We start from the raw sequence: 22,294 nt of genomic DNA on the forward strand, positions 1-22,294 counted from the left end.
ATATAGAACCAACCCAGATACCTCTCTTAGTGGATGAATGGATCAAGAAAATGTGGTATGTCTACACAGTTGAATTCTACTCATCCATCAGAATGAATAATATTGTACCATTTGTAGGAAAATGGAAAGACTTGGAAAAATTCATATTAAGTGAATTAAGACAGATCCAGAGAAACATAAGTTTCCCTCATTTGTAGTAACTAGAATGTGTCTACAAATCTACACATAAACTGAATGATTAATGTGTGTGTGTGTGTGTGTGTGTGTGTGTGTGTGTGTGTGTGTGAAACTCCCCTCACACAAACACACAAGCTGGACACAATAAATTATGCAGGTCTCTAGACATTCACAAACTGAGACCAAAGGAGAATATGCATAGTACCAGATCATAAAGGATCAATAGCTATATGCATAGGATCATATAAAATAATATTTTATAAAATGAACTGCAAGAAAAAGGAAACAAGAGACTTTTTAGTTGCTATATTTGATTTGCTTTTATCATATTTGTTTGTCTTTGGGAGAGTAAGGGTTCACAAAAAAAGCTCCAAAGGGCAGATTCCAAAAGTTCAAGCACACACACACACACACACACACACACACACACACACACACACACACACAGAGTGAGAAAGAGAGAGAGAAATAGGAGAGAGAGAGGGAAAAGAGGGAAGAGAGGGAAAGAGGAAGGGCAGGGAGATGGAAAGAAGGAAGGAATAAAGGAAGGAAAGAAAGGAGGAAAGAAGGGAAGGAGGAAGGAGGGAAGAAAACAAAGAAAGAAGGAGAAAAATAAAAATGTTACCAAGTTTTCAGTAGCCCAAGATGTGATTTCTAAGGGGGTGTCTCAACTATTCTTCAAAGAATCCTTGGAGAATCTGGGAGAAACAGGTGGACTTCTATGACAACTGCAAGTTCCTCTCTATGTAAAAGGTAGAATACAAGGGCACACTGCACTTTGTAGATGTTGTAGCCAACAAGCACCATGTCAAAGATGACTTTGACCTCACCAAGGTAAACAACTTGATCAGGACTAATAGAGAAAAGAGTTATTCATCTGGCTAATGGCTGCTGTTTTGACGTTGCCAACAAAACTGAGATAATCCTTATTCAGTGCAGCTGGCTAATTTTAAACTGATTTTTCCATAAAACAACAAATATCCTTTCAGATACTTGGAAATAACTGTATGGCACTATAATTTTAGAAAAAACTATCAGAATTATGCATCTCTTAGAGATTTTTAAAAGTCAATGTGTGTTCACAAATGGAAACTAAGAAAAGTTGGTATGATATTTAAAAAAACCCCACACATATAGGCATAGAAATAAATCACTTCACATTTTAATTTTTTAAAACAGTGCATTACTATCTACAAATTTCTGACAAACCCTGTTACCTCCTTGCCCAATCATGTATACCTGTGAAGAGTTTTCCAGAGTTCAGGGTAATAATTAGAGCACAAACATTCATTGGAAGTTTATTAATTTAAAAATAATTTCTATTATTTAATGCTACCAATGTCCTAGAAATTATTATGCAAAATGGTGACAAAGAAAATTTATGACTCAGATCCCAAGCTGATGCAAGCACAGTTTCTCTTTGGCCCCAGCTACCTACTTTGAAAAACTGCCACATTCAAACTGAGACCATATTTTCCCAGTTTCTATGAGCCAGTATCTGAGCCCGGCATCAGTACTAATACAATAACATTTATAAAGCACACAGGAATTCTCTAGTAGTTGGATTTGATAAAAATCTTATATATATCGGGCAAAATAATACCAAAATGTTCTCCTTATGTTTGTTCTCTTCTTAAATAGTATTTAGTCATGTGCTTCATCCCAGATTCTCCTACTTTCTCTAGCTCTCTCCTATTTATTCTCTCTCTCTCTTCTCTCTCTCTCTCTCTCTCTCTCTCTCTCTCTCTCTCTCTCTCTCTCTCCCATCCCCCAAGTCCTGGGGCTTGAAATCAGGCCTGAGCACTGTCCCTGGCTTCTTTCTGCTCAGGGCTAGCACTCTAGCACTAAAGCCATAGAGCCACTTCTGGCCTTTTCTGTTTATGTGGTGCTAAGGAATTGAACTCAGGGCTTCATTCATGCTAGGCAAGCACTCTACCACTAAGCCCCATTCCCAGCCCAACCATTTATTTATTTTTTTAGATAATATGAATTTCTTGTTTTATAGCTCTATAGGTAAGAAGTTCCCCAATTTTTAATGTAAAGATTTTATATAAAGTTGCATTCCTTCTGGGAACCTTGGGGAGAATCTAACATTTTTTTTTTCAAATTTTTATTATCAAACTGATGTACAGAGATGTTACAGTTTCATACGTTAGGCATTGGATACATTTCTTGTACTGTTTGTTACCTCGTCCCTCATTCCCCCCTCTTTCCTCCCCCTTTCCCTTTCCCCCAATGAGGTGTTCAGTTCACTTACACCAAACAGTTTTGCAAGTATTGCTTTTGTAGTTGTTTGTCTTTTTTTTTACCCTGTGTCTCTTGATTTTGGTATTCCTTTTCAATTTCCTAGTTCTAATACCAGTATAGATGGTTTCCAATATACTCAGATAAGATTACAGAGAGAGTGTAGATACAACCATAGGAAGGTGATACAAGAACATCATCAATAGTAGAAGCTACAGATACACATGGGACATTGAAAGTAGTTACAACTGTGATATAACAATCGTTTCCATAACATGGAGTTCATTTCACTTAGCGTCATCTTATGTGATCATAAGGGTATAGCTATTGGGCTCTTGTGATCCTCTGCTGTGACTTGCCTAAACCTGTGCTAATTATTCCCAATAAAGGAGACCATAGAGTCCATGTTTCTTTGGGTCTGGAACCCTACTTCATTGTTGGTGAGAATGTAAACTGGTTCAGCCACTGTGGCAAGCAGTATGGAGATTCCTTAGAAGGCTAAATATAGAACTCCCCTATGATCCAGCAACCCCACTTTTGGGTATCTATCCAAATAACCACAAACAAAATCACAGTAAAGCCACCAGCACAACAATGTTCATCGCAGTGCAATTTGTCATAGCGAAAATCTGGAACCAACCCAGATGCCCCTAAGTAGATGAATGGATCAGGAAAATGTGGTACATATACACAAAATTATACAAAATTATACTACGTGAAGTGAGCCAACCATTTTTTTAATCTATAATCATATATCTATCTGTCTGTCTGTCTGTCTGTATCTCTCTCTCTCTAAGAGAGAGAGAGAAGGAGAGAGAGAGAGAGAAACTAGTTGGGTTGCTGCCAGGAATAGTCAAAGAAATATGCCCTAAGATGAAGTTTTGTAACAGATTCAGTCACTGCTTTATGGATTAAGTGCCATGGTAAATAGTTTAGTGTTATGGTTCTTGGCATAAGGAAGAAGCTTAATAACCATAGATGTCTATCCTGATTGAGCAGAATACTCTTTCCTCTAAAATAGGTCAAATATTTGAAGGTGTAAAATGAATAATCCCTATAAGAACTAAGTCATATTAAACTCCTGCAGGAAGATTAAAAAAATAAAATGAGGGTCATTGACAGAGGTTAGCTTTAAAAGCCAGAGACATATTTCACATTGTAAATCTGTAAAGAGACTTGTATCCCCAGTGATGAAAGACCTGACAGAGCTGTACTAAGGAGTGAGAGAGAGAGAGAAAGAGAGAGAGAGAGAAATTGAGAGACTGAGATAGAGAGAGCAATCAAAACTGCTCTATTTATATCCTTGAATTCAAAACTCTGACAACACAACTGGAAGGTTAATTGACTTGTGACAAGACACGTTTCAAGTGTACAAGCTTGGATATATTCAAGAATTCCATAGCATTACATATTTGTTATACCATGAAAATATAGTAATCACATACATACACATAAATAATAGTAGTTTATATTTATATGGTTCTACTATAAAATATTATATATGTGTATATGTATAACATATACGCATATATTATACATACATATATATGTTACTATGAAACCACATTTAAGTAACTACAGATGTTTTTGTTCTGTGTGCTTCTAAATCTATTGGACTCACCTCAGTGAGTGGTATTTCTGTGCTGTTGTAACTGCCAAAGCCAATATTTAATTTTTACAAATGTGGGGATGCTGGCTGTATGCGTAGAGGGCCGGTCCCCGACTGACCCTCCCCTCTTCCCGCCCTGGGGCCGTATGGCCGGAAGCCACTCCTATGCCTTCCGGGTCCAAAACCAGAAGGAGTAGTTCTGGCTCAACCCGCCTCCCTTCTCGATCTTGGGTCCACGTGGATGCCTCCAAAGATGGCACCACCGGAGCCCAGGGGCCGTTCTATTGGGGCATGACATCAGCCTGTGGGGGGAGTCCCAAGGTGCCACTCTTGCCAAAACAGCCCTGCTTAGCCAATCAGCCAATCACCCCAAGTCCTTCCCCTTCCTGCCTTCATCACCGTAATAAATCCTTCTACACGCCCTCTGGGCGGGCGAGACTCATTCAATCCTCAGACTGTCTCCCTGGAGCCTTCCTTTCTGCACCAACCTCTGACATGTGAGAGGGGATGGGGGGAAGGTTTTCGGCAATCCTCTTCTCGGCTAAACACGATCCACAAGAGCACATTTTGCCTTCTGTGGGCGGGAGACAAAGCCGAGTGCTCTTTCATAAATTGGGGTTCAGGCATTTTCCCCAGGAGATAGGGGGAAAAAGGGGTCCCAGAGACCCCAACATACAAATAGTGACATAATCATGTACTACATGTACTTTCACTCTAACCTGTTCACACACAACATACATACATTTAATTGAATACAAACATTCTTAAAGTTAAAACTACTAGTAGATTAATTAGAATACAAACAGTAATCCTATTTAAAGTGATGAAAATGACCTAGGAGCTGCATGAAATCCCATGACATGGTGACTATCATATAAAATGCTGAGTAACTCAATGTCATATTCATAATCAAAGATCATTAAGTACATAAATTAATTACATATTACATTTGATCAAAAGAATATTTGACCACATTTATAAGTACAAGAATGGAAATGAATATTTGGTCATTTTTTATATATGTAAGTGAGTTTGGAGACAACAAATTTTCCCATTTAAAAACCAAAAATTTGCTTCAAGAGGAAGATGGCACCGCCACAGTTGGGAGGCACCCCGACTAGCTCCAACTGAATAGCGAGCTGGGAACTCCAGCACCCAACACCCCATCAAGAACCCAGCAAAAGCAGCAGCCAGAAGCAGTGGAGAAACGCAGGAAAGCAAAAAGGAGCAAAAAAGAAGAGCCGAAAACCTACATGGATCCGGAGAATCTCCGGGGCACCCTCCCCCCACCAGCAGACCCTGGCCCAAACAGGGTCAGGCTGGGAAAGGTGATCGGCAGACCAACTGCCGAAAACTCACACCGGGAGCGCAGAGTCCAGACAGCGGGACTCCATGGATCCCAGGGGGAGTGTGTACCTAGACACATGGTGGTGGCTACGAGAAGTTCGGTTCCACACCGAGAATGGACGTAAGTGGCTGGGGAACCCAGCAGTGCAGAAGGGGAGAGCCGGGGACGCCACCATGACCTTTTGCCATACCACAGCACTCCACGCTGAAGGACCAATGGCGGCGTGGGACACACACACAATCCAGGACCAGTGAGTCCCCCATTGCCTCCTCCCCCAACGGGAGACCAGCTATCAGAGACCCAAACCCTACAAAGAAGCTAGATTTCCATCCCTCCCCCTCACCACCCCAAGGGAACAAAGAACCCCCTAATCAGGTGGGAAGGCCCCATCAGACTCTGGGGAAATCACAGGAGTTTAGCAGGGGGAGGGCGGAGCTGCCCCAAGGCTGCCCAGGAGCCTGAACTGGCTGCACTGGCCCTGCCCCCTTCCCAACAGAGGCAGGGGACAGCAGGCAGCAGGCAGTGCAAACCCCACCTGAGGTGTCTGGACCTCACGGACTTTTACAAGTAAAATCACAGGTGCTGGTGGGCAATACCAGCACAGCAGGGACACCTGGGCCTGATCACGCGTCCCCCTCCCAGTGGAGGTGCAGTCTGAGGGCGCTAACCCGCCCCCGGGCAGATGATCCCACTGGGCCTCACACATATCGCCCCCCACAGCAGACTCGCGGGAGGGCGCAAGCACAACCCAACAACCTGGGTCTCCCTCTGGTAGGCGTACCCCGCTCAGGTGGATGGGGCCACAGTGGCAGCGCCCATAGTAGTGGGCGCACAGCTCACAGGTGGAAGGGGCCCCTGGCAACAGCACCTGCTCTGGTAGGCATGCCTACACAGGAGGGCAGAGCTCTCCATCGGCCCGTGCCTACTCAGTTTGGCACATTTCTCACAAGTGTGTGGGCCAACCCTCAAAAACACCGGCCCCAGAGCGGTTCACACAGGAAGACGAATTGCCTGAGAGGTGAGCTCCTCTGACCAAGATACAGAGTGGAAAAAAGAACCAAAGAAGAGATAAGCCTCCACACCATGCTGAATCAGTGACCAGCAAACTCCCCAACAGGGGCATGCTAGGGTCAGCACAACACAGCGGCAGGACACTGTCCCACAGAGAAAGACACAGAACCTACCGGCCCCCAAGTGCAGGGAGAGTGACCACCTCAGCAACAACTGAGAAGGTCACACTCACCCATTGGGAAGCAAGGTTCAATGGCCAAACCCAAACCCAGAGCCAGGACACCAGGACACAAGGCTCCCACTGACGAACCAGCGGGAACCAGCACAAAGCCAAACCAGGGAAGCTACCCACAGATCTCCAGATGAACAAATCACAAAGAAATATAACACAGTTCATCAAAGGGCAAGCCAACTAGCCAGCTCCAAAAAGCAGCATGACTGAAGAGGAGATGGAGAATAAAAAAGCAAATGAGGCCATGTTAACAGAAATGGAAAGCATTAACAGATGTAAAGCGTCAGAAACTAAATCAGAAAACAATTCCAGGAGTTTAGAGTGGAAGTCTTGAAGGACATCCAGGGAGCCAAGAAAGAAATGGAAGCAAAAATGGATACAATGCAAACCTCCGTTAAACAACACCTTAGCATCCTGAGAAGTGAAATGCATGAAAAAAATAGATTTAAAATACAACTCTTTAAAGGAAGAAATTTCCACGATCAGAGATGATCTGACAACCATAAATAGTTCTCTGACATCCATAAACTCCGCAATTGAATCCACAGCACAAAGAATTGACCATATGGAATCCAGAATCTCTCGCTTGGATGATGAAGCAGCCGACAAGAACCAGAAAATTACCACACTCCAAGAAACGGTGAAGCTTCAGGGCAGACTAATCCAGGAACTAGTGGACAAAGACAAGAGATATAATCTGCGCATAATTGGAATAGAAGAAGGAGCCGAATACCAGAGCAGAGGGCTTCATCCTATTTTCAATAAAGTGATTGCCGAAAACTTCCCCAATCTCACAAGGGACCCCATCCAGGTAACCGAAGACTATAGGACACCTGGCAGGCCAGACCCCAGAAAAGCCACCCCAAGGCACATAATATTCAAGACTTCAGATCTCAAGAATAAAGAGCAAATTCTGAATGCAGCCAAAGCGAAGAAAGAAATTTACTACAATGGGAAGAGGATCCGAATAACAGCAGACCTCTCCACAAAAACCTACCTAGCATGAAGTGAGTGGAAGAACACCATCCAAGTTCTACAGGCCAACAATATGCAACCCAGGATTAAATATCCTGTGAAGTTGGAGTTCACATTTGAAGGGAAAACCAGATCTTTCCATAGCAAAGAGGATCTAAAGGAGTATGTGAATAAAAAACCAGCCCTACGGCAAATTCTAAGAGGGGAATCCCACCCAACAGAAATAGTACAGGACACACAGACAGAAACAGAAAGAAACTACAATAGCCAGAGGCCAAGAGAAAGAGCAGCTCACTAAAGACAAGAAAAAAAAAAAGAGGAAAAAAAAGCCCAACAAGAAAATGGAAGGAGAAAAAACACTCTTATCCTTGATCTCTTTGAATATAAACTGTATAAACTCTCTGATTAAGAGGAGCAGACTGGCAGAATGGATCCGCAAACAAAAAGTTGCCATCTGTTGTCTACAAGAGACCCACCTTATAGCAAGGTACAAAAACAGGCTCCGAATGAAAGGATGGAACAAGATCTTCCAAGCAAATGCACCTACCAAAATGGCAGGTGTAGCCATCCTCATCTCAGACAAGCTGGACTTTTCATTAAAATCAACTCAAAAAGACAAAGAAGGACACTACATTTTAATACAAGGAAAAATCCAGAATCAAGACATCACGGTGATAAATGTATACTCACCAAACAAAAGAGGCCCTACATATGTCAAGCAAATTCTCACAGAATTACAGAACAAAATAGATGCAAACACAATTATAGTGGGAGACTTTAATACCCCACTCTCCAACAGAAGATCAGCAAGGGAGCTGAGGACCTAAGTAACACCATATCCCAAATGGATCTGACAGATCTATACAGAATCTTCCACCTTACAGAGACGCAATACACCTTCTTCTCAGGAGCCCATGGATCATACGCCAAACTAGACCATGTCATAGCCCACACAAAGAACCTCAGCAAATACAAAAGTATTGGCGTCATCCCATGTATTATATCTGATCACAGTGGATTAAAGGTAACCCTCAATAACAATGGTTACCATAGAGGCTATACACATTCTTGGAGGCTAAACCCCACACTGTTATCCAACACTTGGGCCACAGACCAAATTAAAGATGAAATCAACAAATTCATAAGCCACAATGACAAAGAAAATACATCACAAAGAAACCTATGGGACACAGCTAAGGCAGTACTGAGGGGCAAGATCATTGTCCTCAGCACTCACATTAAAAGAATGGAAGCAGAGCAGGTGAATAACCTCACGATGAAACTAAAGCAACTGTAGAAACAAGAAATGATCGAATCTAAAATGACTAGGAGGAGAGAGATCACAAATATTAAAGAAGAGATAAATCTGATTGAAAATAGAAAGACCATTCAACAAATAAATAAGACTAAAAGCTGGTTCTTTGAGAAAATAAATAAAATTGACAGACCCCTCGCAAGACTTATAAAAAAAAGAAGAGAAGAGACTCATATATGTAAAATCAGGGACTCCACCGGAAAAATTACAACAAGTACATACGATATTCAAACAATCATAAGGAGCTATTTCTAGAACATCTACTCAGTAAAAAACAATAATTTTACAGAAATGGATCAATTCTTAGAGAAGTATAAACTGCCCAAACTGAACAAAGAAGAAATAAATCAACTAAATAAACCAATACCTTACAGTTAGATACAGGGGTTAATCAAGAACCTCCCAACAAAGAAAAGCCCAGGCCCAGATGGATTCACCAACGGATTCTATAAAACCTTTAGTGAGGAGCTAATACCAGTACTCCTCAAACTCTTCCACGAAATAGAAACAGGGAAAAATCCCAAACTCAATCTATGAAGCTAATATCATATTCATTCCCAAACCAGGCAAAGACCCAACAAAAAAAGAGAACTACAGACCAATATCACTAATGAACACAGATGCAAAGCTCCTCAATAAAATATTAGCTAACAGGATCCAGAAACTGATCCAAAAAATTATACATCATGACCAAGTAGGCTTCATCCCACAGTCACAAGGATGGTTCAACATCCATAAATCAATCAACATAATTCACCACATAAACAGAACTAAAATCAAGAATCACATTGTTATCTCAGTTGATGCCCAAAAAGCCTTTGACAAAATACAACATCCATACTTATTAAAAGCACTGGAGAGAATAGGAATAGATGGAACATTCCTCAAAACAATAAAAGCCATATACAACAGACCAACTGCTAACATCATATTAAATGGAGAGAAACTTAAATCATTCCCCCTACACTCAGGAACAAGACAAGGATGCCCACTCTCCTCACTTCTTTTCAAATAGTGCTGGAATCCCTAGCCATAGCAATAAGGCAAGAGGAGGACAACAAAGGGATCCACATTGGCAAGGAAGAAATCAAGCTATCCCTATTCACAGATGACATGATCTTATATCTGAAGGACCCAAAAAACTCAGTCCCCAAACTCCTACACTTAATAAACCATTTTGGCAAAGTAGCAGGATGCAAAATCAATCCACAAAAGTCAGCAGCTTTTCTGTTCACCAGCAATGTACAAACAGAAAAGAAAATTATGGAAACAATTCCATTTACAGTAGCCAAAAAAAAATAAATTACCTAGGGATCAACTTAACCAAGGATGTGACGGACCTATTTAATGAGAACTATAAAAATCTAATAAGGGAAATCAAAGAAGACACAAGGAGATGGAAAGACCTCCCATGCTCATGGGTAGGCAGAATCAATATAGTGAAAATGGCCATATTGCCCAAATTGTTATACAAATTCAATGCAATCCCTATCAAAATCCCAGTCACATTCTTCACTGAAACAGAGAAAGCAATCCATAAATTCATATGGAACAGCAAAAGACCTAGAAGAGCCAAAGCAATTCTAGGCAAAAAAAGCAGTGCAGGAGGTATCACAATACCAGACTTCAAGCTCTACTACAGGGCCATCATAACAAAAACAGCCTGGTATTGGTATAAAAACAGATTGAAAGACCAATGGATTAGAATTGAAGATCCAGAAATAAAACCGCACTCTTACAGTCAGCTGATAGTCGACAAAGGAGCTAAAGACATACAATGGAAGAAACATAGTCTCTTAAACTACGGGTGCTGGGAGAACTGGGCAGCCATATGCAGAAAACTCAAGGTAGATCCAAGCCTATCACCATGCACCAAGATCAACTCAAAATGGATCAAAGACCTCAATATCAGACCTGAATCCCTGAAACTACTGAAGGACAGAGTAGAAAAGATGCTAGAACTTATAGGCACAGGAAGGAACTTCCTGAATATAGTCCCAGGGGCACAACAAATAGGGGAGAGACTCGACACATGGGACTACTACAAATTAAAAAGTTTCTGCACAGCTAAGGACATAGCCACCAAAACAGAAAGACAGCCAACCATATGGGAAAGATCTTTACCAGCACAGCAACAGACAAAGGCCTAATATCGGTCATCTACAGAGAACTCAAAAACTCAGCCCCTCCAAGCCCAATAAACCAATTAGGAAATGGGCAAAGGAGCTAAAGAGAGACTTCACAAGAGAAGAAATAAAAATGTCAAAGAAACATATGAGGAAATGTTCAACATCCCTGGTATTAAAGGAAATGCAAATAAAAACAACCCTAAGATACCACCTCACCCCAGTTAGAATGGCCTATACTCTGAACGCAGGCCACAACAAATGCTAGAGGGGGTGCGGGGAAAGAGGAACCCTTCTCCATTGTTGCTGGGAGTGAAAATTAGTACAACCACTTTGGAGAACAGTATGGAGGTTTCTCAAAAAGCTCAACATAGACCTATCCTATGACCCAGCCATATCACTCCTAGGCATCTATCCTAAACAGCAAGTCCCAAGTCAAAAAGATATTTGTACTTCCATGTTTATTGTGGCACAATTCACAATAGCAAAAATATGGAAACAACCCAGATGCCCCTCCACAGATGAATGGATCCAAAAAATATGGTACCTATACAAAATGGAATACTATATAGCGATTAGGAATGGTGAAATATTGTTATTCGCAGTGAAATGGTCAGAACTTCAACAATGTTGAGCGAAGACAAGCCTAGAACACAGAAAACAAAGGGGCATGATCTCCCTGATATATGACTGTTAAGAAAGGGAGACACAAAGACAGTAGAGACCAGGTCTGTGAAACCAAAAACTGCTTTTCAAATGGTATTTCCCACAGGATTGGGTCAGCGACCCAACATTATGTAACTAAAACCAAACAACTACTCAACATATAAAGGTAAAAAATTGACCTCTCAGTGGAATACAATAGCTCCAAAGCTATGTATGTACGTTCATATAAGACTACTGTCGACATATTGTCTAATATCGACATTACATTTAAAGCCCTAGGTGAATTTTCTTGGGCTTGGCCACGTGGCTACTGTATATGTTCTTGGTACATTGTATATTGTATATATGTCTACCTGACCTAGAGAAGGGCAAGAAAAACAGGGCATAAGATATCACAAGAAATGTACACACTGCCCTACTATGTAACTGTACCCTTTTTGCACAACACCTTGTCAAAAAAATTTGTGTTCAATTAATAATTAAATTAAATTAAAAAAAACAAAAATTTGTCAATGAAGGAAAACTATTCTTATGTAATTCTACCTTAAGAAGAATTGCTAAGAACATAACACAAATAACATATTATCCTATATTTAAGAAGGTTAGTTGCAACATAAAAGCAAATTATCAATGACTTTTAATAGTGTCTTTACAAGACACTTAAATGTATCATAGGATATCATGAAATATAATCATGAAAACTTCTGTTTTCCCTCTTTCATTATGTATAAAGATTTCCTGTTCTTTATGAAACATTTGCTACTGTATAGGATTTTTTCCTTATTTTTGTAGATTCAATTCGTATATAATTAGGAAAGATGATGAATATACATGAGATGTTTCTACCTTGGAGTTGATATTCTATATCAAGTGATAAAGTGATGGAGTGATTTTCAACACAGGCTTCAAAGTAAAGACATTGGACTAGAAAGAGTGAAAACAACTTTCTTCCCCTTTCATGGCTTCCATGTTCATTGTCAGAGTAACTTAATATCCTTTCTGCAGATTAAACCAACGTGGGAATACAATTGACCTATGTTCGGCTATCATCACTAATACACATACTGAATTTTCTAATACTCTATCCTTATAATGTGTATTGCTAATGCTTCTTAGCAATGGTATAATATAGACTTAACTATAGTGTGTTTGCAAGCATAAACAGATATTTGACTTGAAATTAAAGAATATAATTTTAACATATTTATGATTTATATTTAAAATATGTAATATACTTCTAAGTCACAGTAAACAAAATCTAAAAAGTGGTAAAAAAATCTGAAAAGACATTAACCCAACAAATATAATATAAATGATGAACGTGTATATGAAAATATACTCAGTGATGTTTTCCTTAGGAAATGGTGTGGTAAAACAGTGAAGTTCAACATAATTGAATTAGAATGGCTACAGTCCTAAAATTTGGCAATGCAAGAATGGATGAGTGACAAATGAATAGCATGGAGGAGTGACAAAACTTCTTTCCTATTGCTTCTAGGAATGCAAGTGGTGCATCTACTTGGAATCTATTTTTTAGTTTTCTTACTGAGTTTAATATCTGCTTACCATATAATCCACAAGTTATATTTTTACTGATTTACCATATTCAACTGAAAATATAATCCTAACCAAAGATCAAGAACATCTATAAAAATGTTTAGAAGCATTTTATTTATAATTTAAGCAGTCAAAATATCTCCTAGTTAAGTGGAACTAAGCTTTTTGTGCATTCATATAGCAGACTGCAAACACGTGTGCCATTGAGCCACTAAAATATACAGAAACATCTTAAATATATGTTAGCAAGTGAAAACATAAAAGTCCGCATAACTATCCAATCATATGAAGAGACGTAAATGGAAAAATGAATGTGGACCATAATAGAGTAAGTACTCACTTGGCATTTGGGAGAAGGACCTGGGTGAGCAGATCAAATTCTAGGAATTTAGGGGCTACAAAACTATTTTGTATGCTAATATAATAGTACATGAATGATATTATCAATTTATTCAAACACACAAAACTTTACAAAATAAAAGAATAAATCTTTAAAAAATATTTTTCTTTATTGTCAAAGTGATGTCCAAAGGGGTTACACTTTCATATAAGGCAGTGAGTACATTTCTTATTCAACTTGTTACTTCCTCTCTCCTTTCCCCCCCTCACCCTTCCCGCTTTCTTTTCCCCTCCATGAGTTGTACAGTTGTGAATGGTTTGTCTTTTTACCCTTTGTCTCTCGATTTTGGTATTCCCTTTCCCTTCCCTAGTTCTAATACATGTATATACAGTATCCAGGGCACTAAGATCAGATACAGTGGTAGCAGGGATATAACCATGGGAAGGGAATAGGACAGAAAAAGAGAAAAGAAAAAAAGAGTATGATTTCACATGGCATGTTGAAAATAATTACAACAATGATATACCACTGGTGTCCATAACGTGGAGTTCAATTCACTTAGCATCATCTTATGTGTTCATACAGGCATAACTATTGGGCTATTGTGATCTTCTGCTATGACTAACCTAAACGTGTTCTAATTATTCCCTATAGGGAAACCATAGGGTCCATGTTTCTTTGAGTCTGGCTCACTTCACTTAGTGTGATTTTTTTTCCCAAGTCCTTCCATTTCCTTTCGAATGGGGCAATGTCATTCTTTCTGATAAAGGCACAGAATTCCATTGTGTATATGTACTACATTTTCCTGATCCAATTGTCTACTGAGTAGCACCTGGGTTGGTTCCATACTTTAGCAATGACAAATTGTGCTGTGGCTTTAGTGTGGTCTTGTTATGATCTTTTGGGTAGATGCCCAAAGATGTGGCATCTGGATTGTAGGGGAACTCTATGTTTAGCCTTCTGAGGAACCTCCATACCGCTTTCCAGAGTGGTTCTTAAGTTCCAAGAAAATGGCACTACATATAGCATTTACAAGGGATGGTGATAAGATCGTGCAAGTGAATGCTCCATGATTTGTATTTGTACCCTTAACCCAGGGGGTCCCAGCAAGGCTACTTGCTCCTTTCTGCCATGTGAAAACACAGTGAGAAAGGGACATTTCTGTCTACTGTCTCTTAGTACACAGTAAATTTGCTGAAAATTGGCTTGAGAATTCCAGCTCCAAAATGTACAAAACATTTTTTTTTGTTCCTTACCAACAGCTTAGGTAATACTACTTTATTTGATCAAATAAAACAAAGATGGAAGTCTCCCTAAGTAAACATAGGAATCTGTAATTCTAAAGAAAAATAATAAAAGAACTACTATTTTGTAGTATGAAAACTTATTTTTTTAATTTGTTTTGTTTTTGTTGCCAGTCCGGGGGCTTGAACTGAGGGCCTGAGCATTGTCCATGGCTTGTTTTTGCTCAAGGCTAGCACTATACCACTTGAGCCACAGTGCCACTTCTGGCTTTTTCTATATATGTGGTGCTGAGGAATCGAACCCAGGGCTTCATGCATACGAGGCAAGCACTTTACCACTAGGCCATATTCCTAGCCCTGAAAAACTTATTTTTGTACATTGTATATGGTCGTGAAACAAATAAATGAGTCAGAGGTAAGGACTTAAAATAAATGTAGAAGTCAGACAAAGAAACTAGAATGAACTGTACCTTTGTAGGTTTTATTTAGACATTAAGAATATGAAAATATGTTTAAATTAATATAGAAACAAATATTAGATATAAAATATCTACAGCTATGTGTATATACATGAGTGTATGTGTGTGTGTGTGTGTGTGTGCGTATGCGTACTTTTCTGCTATTAAAAGGCTATCACCAATGAACTCAGCGACAAGAAGCAGATGGAATTCAGATCTTGGAGCATTCTTCAAGAAAATTAATCATAATCTGTCTGTTAAATGATTCATTCCTAGTTTTAGAGGATAAAAATATTAAACACTGGCCAGGCATCAGTGTCTCATGCCTGTAATCCTAGCTGCTCAGGAGTCTGAGATCTAAGGATCAGGGTTCAAAGCCAGCTAGTGTAGGAAATCCCATGACATTCTTATTTCTAATTGATCACCAGATAAACTGGAATTAGTATTGTGGCTCAAAATGGTAGAATGTTAGCTTCTCACTGAAGAGCTCAGGAACAGAGCCCAGACCGGGAGTTCAAGCCCCATGACTGAAAAAAAAAATTAAACAAAAACTAAACCCTCTATTATCTTCCAGTTTTATGAAGCAAAAAAGTCTGAAAACAAAGAAGCAACCAACAAAATCTTGGTAGGTATTTAACAATTGCTCAAATGGTCTCAAGAGATAATAAAATAATTTTGTAATAGCTAAAGCTGGCTTAATTTGAGCAATACAGAAGATACAGACATGTATATCTGTGTATACCCCTCCACATCCCTACACACAGATACACACCTACACACACACAGAGACATATCTCAACATACCTCTATGTATGAAATAAATTTCTATTAAATATTATTGTGCAATTTTGAAAATTTGAGAGAAAATCACTTTATATATATCAATATTTTGTAGTAGTATTTCACTGAAAATATTACTTTGAGTCTACAAACTTATAATTGTGAAATAGAATTTGATGACAAAATCTGAGGCTGTTTCCTGCAGAGGAAGATGATCTGTGATTTCTGTAGTCATCTGTCAAATTGGACTTTTTTTTCCCTCATGGTGATTTGTTTCTGTTATTGTCAACAATCTTAGCAAAGTTTCAGCTGTAAGCTTTTTCAGTTTTTCCAACAAATCAAGTCTTTTATCAAGTCTTAAATCGTCTTTTGTCATGTACAGAAAAATGAGATAGTGCTTGATGAAAGTTATAACAATTCATCACTTTTAATTATTAACTCTAAAAAGTCAAAAATTGAGACATTACTGTATTACTCTTTATAAACATGTTAATCAGGGAAACAGTTACTACTCTGAATATTGCAAGGTATGTGAGGAATATGTATAAACAAATAAATAAGAAAATACAGTACATACATTCTGACATAATACTAATCTGACAGATCCTGCACATACCATAAAGGAAAATAATTGGATACTTTCAGAATGAAGTTATTTCACTTAGGTTTATAATGATGGGGGTGATATCACTTAAAAATGATACACTTGGTGTGACAATAAATATTTATGCTATCACACAGATTTTGAAAATGGGTAACACAGTTTGCTGTTGTGGCTTACTTGTAGTGATAGTGAAGGCCACTATTAGGGAACACTCAAGGCATCACCTGACTCTACCCCTTGAGCTGTATTCATTGATTCTTTTCACCAAGATGTTTTGGAACGTGATATTTTAAGAAAGGGAACATTAATTTGCATAATTCTCGTCTATTGTAATGAGATATATTTTGTGCAAAAGAGACATGATTTACTTTTTTCTTTAAATATGAGCCAAAATGTTACTTTTAATTGTCCTACAAGATAAAAGCACTTATAAATGAAAAAAAGTTATTTAAATGATTCTCATAAGTAGTCTTAACTTTGTGTTACTTTTCACTTTAATTAAAATAAGCTAAATAAAATCTTTGACAGTTCATGTTATACTTTGAAACATGAATTTATTTTTGAAGAAAAAAGATAACATATACATGCATTATTGTATATATAATACTTGCTCTGAGACAAATTTCGGCTTATTAAATGTCTACTTCATAAGATAAAGATATTGACAAACAAAAGAAAAATATAAGTGTATGTAATTTTTTCTCTGATACCTAACTTTCCCATACTTTTATATACAATACAGTATTTTCCTTATCTTCTCCCAGCAAAAAACAAAATTTGAATTTTGACATTGCTGATGTTTCTTTTGGATCTCCACAGTTATAAAGAGTTTTCCAGCTCACATCAATGTTTATAGAAAATGGTGTTGGGGTTAACATCTAGCAAATACTTTTCTTTTGACTTTTCACTTAAGCATTTCACACATACCTTTTGAAAGTAAGAAAACACAATGACATGACATTTTTTAAATGCAAGTAAATATCAGCCTGCTAAAAATAAAGGTCTTCCTATTGTTGGGAGGATTTTGTTAGGACATTTTGCTCTCTGCATTGTACTTTATTATTTGGAACAGATCACAATGATAACTTAACTATTGGTGACCCTGAAGAATATCACTCAGAAAGCATCACTCTCTTCACTTTAGTATGCCCACCATCTTTCAAAAATACAAATGGTTAGTCCCCAGTGGCACATCCTTGTAACGCCATCCATTCGAGAGTGTGAGATATGAGGATTGCTGTCTGGACAGTGAAGTTCATGAGACTCTTACCTCCAATTAATCACCAAAAAATCTGGAAATAGAGCGAGCTTTGGCTCAAGTGATAGAGAGCTAACCTTGAGCAAGAGTACAGTAACAACATCCAGGCCCTAAATTCAAGTCCTACAACCCCAATAAACACACACCCACACACACATGCACACACACACACACACACACATACACACACTGCAAATAGTGCATACTCTTAGAATAAAAACTTAGGTAATATTTTCCAAATTGTTAAAAAAATAAATTTGAGCTGGCATGAAAATAGAAGAATACTGTACAATGTTTTCTGGTTAGTGGAAATTATATGAAGAAAATAGGTGAATGAAGACACACATGCAAACACACACATGCACACACACAAACACACACTCTACACAATACACCTCATGAGGTCATTTGGGGGAGTCAGGGGCTCCAAAAAGCAATTTATATCTTCTTCCCTTATTCAATTAGAACAATCTACGAAACAAGTTTTTAAAATAGGAAAATGACACAAAAAGAAAGAAGTACACATTACACAACACATACCTAGGAAAATACTTGAAGTGCGTTTAGCAGACAATTTCATATACATAACTCTCTCACATACATATACATACACATATATGTGTGTATGCATATATATGTATACACATATATATGAATTTTAATTAACCATGAATTTGACGCACATTTTCTGCTGGCAAATATTTACACATAACTACCAATAAATAATTCTTTCACCAAGTGTTATATAACTGAATGGCAGTTTAAATTACTGGGAAATGCCTAAATTTCTAATAGAGCTCTTCTGTTTCTAGGGCAATAAATGTCCCGGTAGGAACACCGGATTCCAGCAACCTGGTCTGACCTTGACTTCCTCAGAGCAGAACAAAACAGTAAGCTGCCAGACACTGAATCTTGACTTGCTGGGGTGAAGGTCACTTCACTGTCTTTTGGGAAGCATTTCAGCCACACTGGAGTCACTAAAGCAAAACTGAAGATGTTTGCTGAGCAGTAGAAATAAGGCAATCATTCCTTTTCTATCTCTCCACAGTGTCGCTGTGACAAATCTCTTGCAGGGAAAATAACTCTGAATTGCCCACAGGACGCACTCAGTGTGGCTTTACTTAATAGTAGATGAACGAACAGGTGAAATGGTTTAGAGGAAAATATTTTCTTTATACTTGATACTGAGTATCTGATCTTTTGTATTTACTCTCAGTGACTGGAATTTAAAATGATAGAACTTCACTGGAAACTCTTTTATCTGACTTTTTTTTTCAAGAATCCTTAATAAAATATGGAATTGAGAATAGATGACATGTTAGGAATTTAGGACAGACATATATTTGGGACTATTAAAATTTAAATCTTGACCATGAGTATCCAGGCAAAATCTTTTCTGTAGACGGGTGAAGAAATGGCCCAGTTAAGGCCAATATAGCAAGGCGTCCACACAAGCAATGAGAGTAGAGCAGCAGGAGTTCTCCAATTATCTGCATTCTACAAAAGCATTTGTTATACATGCAACATGTGCTTCAGTTGTTTTCTCAAAGATTCTTATAAATATTATAAATATATAATGTGTTTACAGTTCTTTGAAAACAGTCATTTGATAATCCAGAGTTTGGATGCATATCTATATCTAAATATCTAGTAAAGATAATGTGACTATGGTCCTTAAACTTTATCTCACAAAAATGTTCATAAGTATTGCTATCTAGTAAACATAATAATAAATAATATCAAGATCAAATTGTTTATTAATGACATCGGATATGCAATAATTAAATCAGAATACTGAGTAGAATGTGACAGTCCTAAAAAGACGGAGACATGTACTTATTGTTAAAACATTGCATTTCTTTTTATATGAAACTATCCAGCATGTTTTGAGAAATACATTTAAATATTATGTTTTCATTCAAATTCCTATATATTATCATAAGTTAAATTTTATGTAGGTTACTGAATCTGATTATTTTTAGCCAGGAGATGAAGGGAATACCTTCCCAATTCTTCCCTCAGCTTTGCAGTATAGAAGAGAAAGACTTCATTTACTGGGACCCAGAGCAAAGAACCCTGAACGGAATTTTGCTTTGAATTTTAGTGTTAAACTCACAATAGTAAGACAAAAGCCCCTGTACCCAGACCAGAGCTCATAGAGCTTCTAGAAGTCCTCTCCTTGGACAAGGCAAAGGCCTCTGTGCTGGTGAAACAGATTCAAGTTTTTACTGGATTTCGCTGGAATGGATCACCTCTCCTTAGTCTGTGCAGATTTCTGTGGTTGTGAGATATAGGAGTGACCCACCTTAGCATCCATCTTAGTGACCAAAGGGATGACTTGACTAGCTATCCCTTAATCTTGGGAGCATGGTTATCTCCAAGTCAATACTTATAGGTGGAGTATGAATACTGCAGGCCCTAGGTTGAGATGATGCTTTGGTCTACACACTTGAGCTTTAGTCTGTAGTACCACCCATTTCAGCATGGATCAGGGTATCTTCCTGAGATTGTGCAGGTGAAACTCAGGTACAACTCAACTTAATGTCACCCTTGGTAGCCAAATAATTGTGTTTAAAAGAATTGACTCAACACATTAAATTGTAAATTTAGGATTCCATTGTCTAAGATAGGATGTTGTCACTGGAATAAAGGTTATGCTGATCAAACCTGACACTAAGAAGATTTTAAGATCTCCCATTCCTTAATCTGTTCCTTGGGATGATGACTCTGTATTAAGCTTGGGTGAAGTAGAGGAAAATGTTATAGTCTTTACTAATTCTATCTAGCCAGAATTAAAGAAGCCTCTCACATGGATCTTCCATTTTGAGTTCACTTCAAAAACAGGGTGCCCATAGCAACGTGTGCCTTGGTTCTACACTGTATTGAACAAGACTGAGTCTGTAGGTCTATGATATGCAAAGCCTTGTGACATAAGTGGCTATAGGCATGGTATAGCACTCTGGGATTGGCCTTTCATAATTTTTCTTAAGGATAGTAGAAATAAAATCCTGTATTGCTTGACCACAGCTAGTAAATATGGATGAAGCATTTGTGCTTACCTAACCAAAACATGACTTATGAATATGGGCTTTTTTCCTAGATCCTCCTCAAGTTAATGTAGAGCAATGTACCAGCTGATTATAAGACAAAAGTGATATTGGACTTCCTTCTAGTGCTAAAACAATGGCACATGTCTACGGGCTCAAAGAAAATTCGCAGCCTACTTAGGATTTCTGAAAAGTCAAGCACATATACATCAACGTTATGAAGGGTAGAACATATATACTTAGTTTTCAAGTGCCCACATAACTTCACATATGAACACGCATCAGAGCTCTCAATTATTTTACTTATAGAGAATAATAGTTTAGAAGGACCTGCAAGAAAGTTAAAACAGCTATTTTAAAACAGCTCAATAAACCTGAGTAAAACACAGAAATATTTGAATGTTTTAACAGAAAATCTTAACAAATAGATGGAAGCTATTTTTTAAAAGTCCTTGAGCTGAAAAATATATTAACTAATCATTAAAATGCAACAGAAGGAATCTTAGCAGGATAGAAGCATCAAAAAGAAAATATATTTAGCTCAAAGATAGCAACATGAAAACATAGTTTCATGATTGAAAATTAAAATGTACAAAGAAAAGGAAGGAAGCTTAGGAGAACTTTGGTATAGAATTAAAAAAAAACATTTGGGTTATGAGAACTCAAGAATGACACAAAAATACTAAAGGGATAGAAATCAAATTCAACAATCAGAACACTTTCCAAGCCTATGAAAACCTATGAATTTCCAGGTGGAGGAAAGTTAAAGACCATCAAATCAAAGTTTAAGAATGCTGTTTGGCAGGAGTGAGACCTATCTCAAAAATAAGTAGGGCAAGACAGGTGATGGAGGGTGGATCAAATGGTAAAGTTTCTGCCTAGAGAGTAGGAGGCCTTGGATTCAAACCACACTATGACCAAAAGTAACCAAGTATGCAAGCTAAGTAAATAAATAAATGAAGTTGTTAAAACTGCTATCACTAGAACAGTAACAAGTGAAGTTAGATTGATTGAGGCATATTAAAAATGAATTCTATATGCACTTGCAATTTTACACTACTTTCAAGTGAATATACACATTCAGCATCAAAATAGTCATTGTGAGACCAGACATTCCTGCCTCATGCCAGTAATTCTAGCTACTCAGTAGGTTTGGGATCAAAGGATCAAAGTTCAAAGCTAGTCTAGGTAGGAAAACACATGAAACTCTTATCTTCAATTAAACATCAACAAGCTAGAAGTAGATATATGGCTCAAGTGGTAGCGATACATTCTTGAGCAGGAAAAGCTCAGGGACAGCACA

The 22,294-nt window shown here is 38.1% G+C and overlaps 1 protein-coding gene across 1 annotated transcript in view; it reads right to left on the minus strand.

Annotated features, from left to right (window-relative positions):
• Positions 1 to 22,294, minus strand: part of Znf804a (zinc finger protein 804A) — a 225,857-nt gene that overhangs the window by 21,452 nt on the left and 182,111 nt on the right. The gene's annotated exons all lie outside the window — the stretch shown is intronic.

The sequence above is a fragment of the Perognathus longimembris genome, chromosome 4 (genome assembly GCF_023159225.1).
Source record: "Perognathus longimembris pacificus isolate PPM17 chromosome 4, ASM2315922v1, whole genome shotgun sequence".
NCBI classification, from domain to species: domain Eukaryota; kingdom Metazoa; phylum Chordata; class Mammalia; order Rodentia; family Heteromyidae; genus Perognathus; species Perognathus longimembris.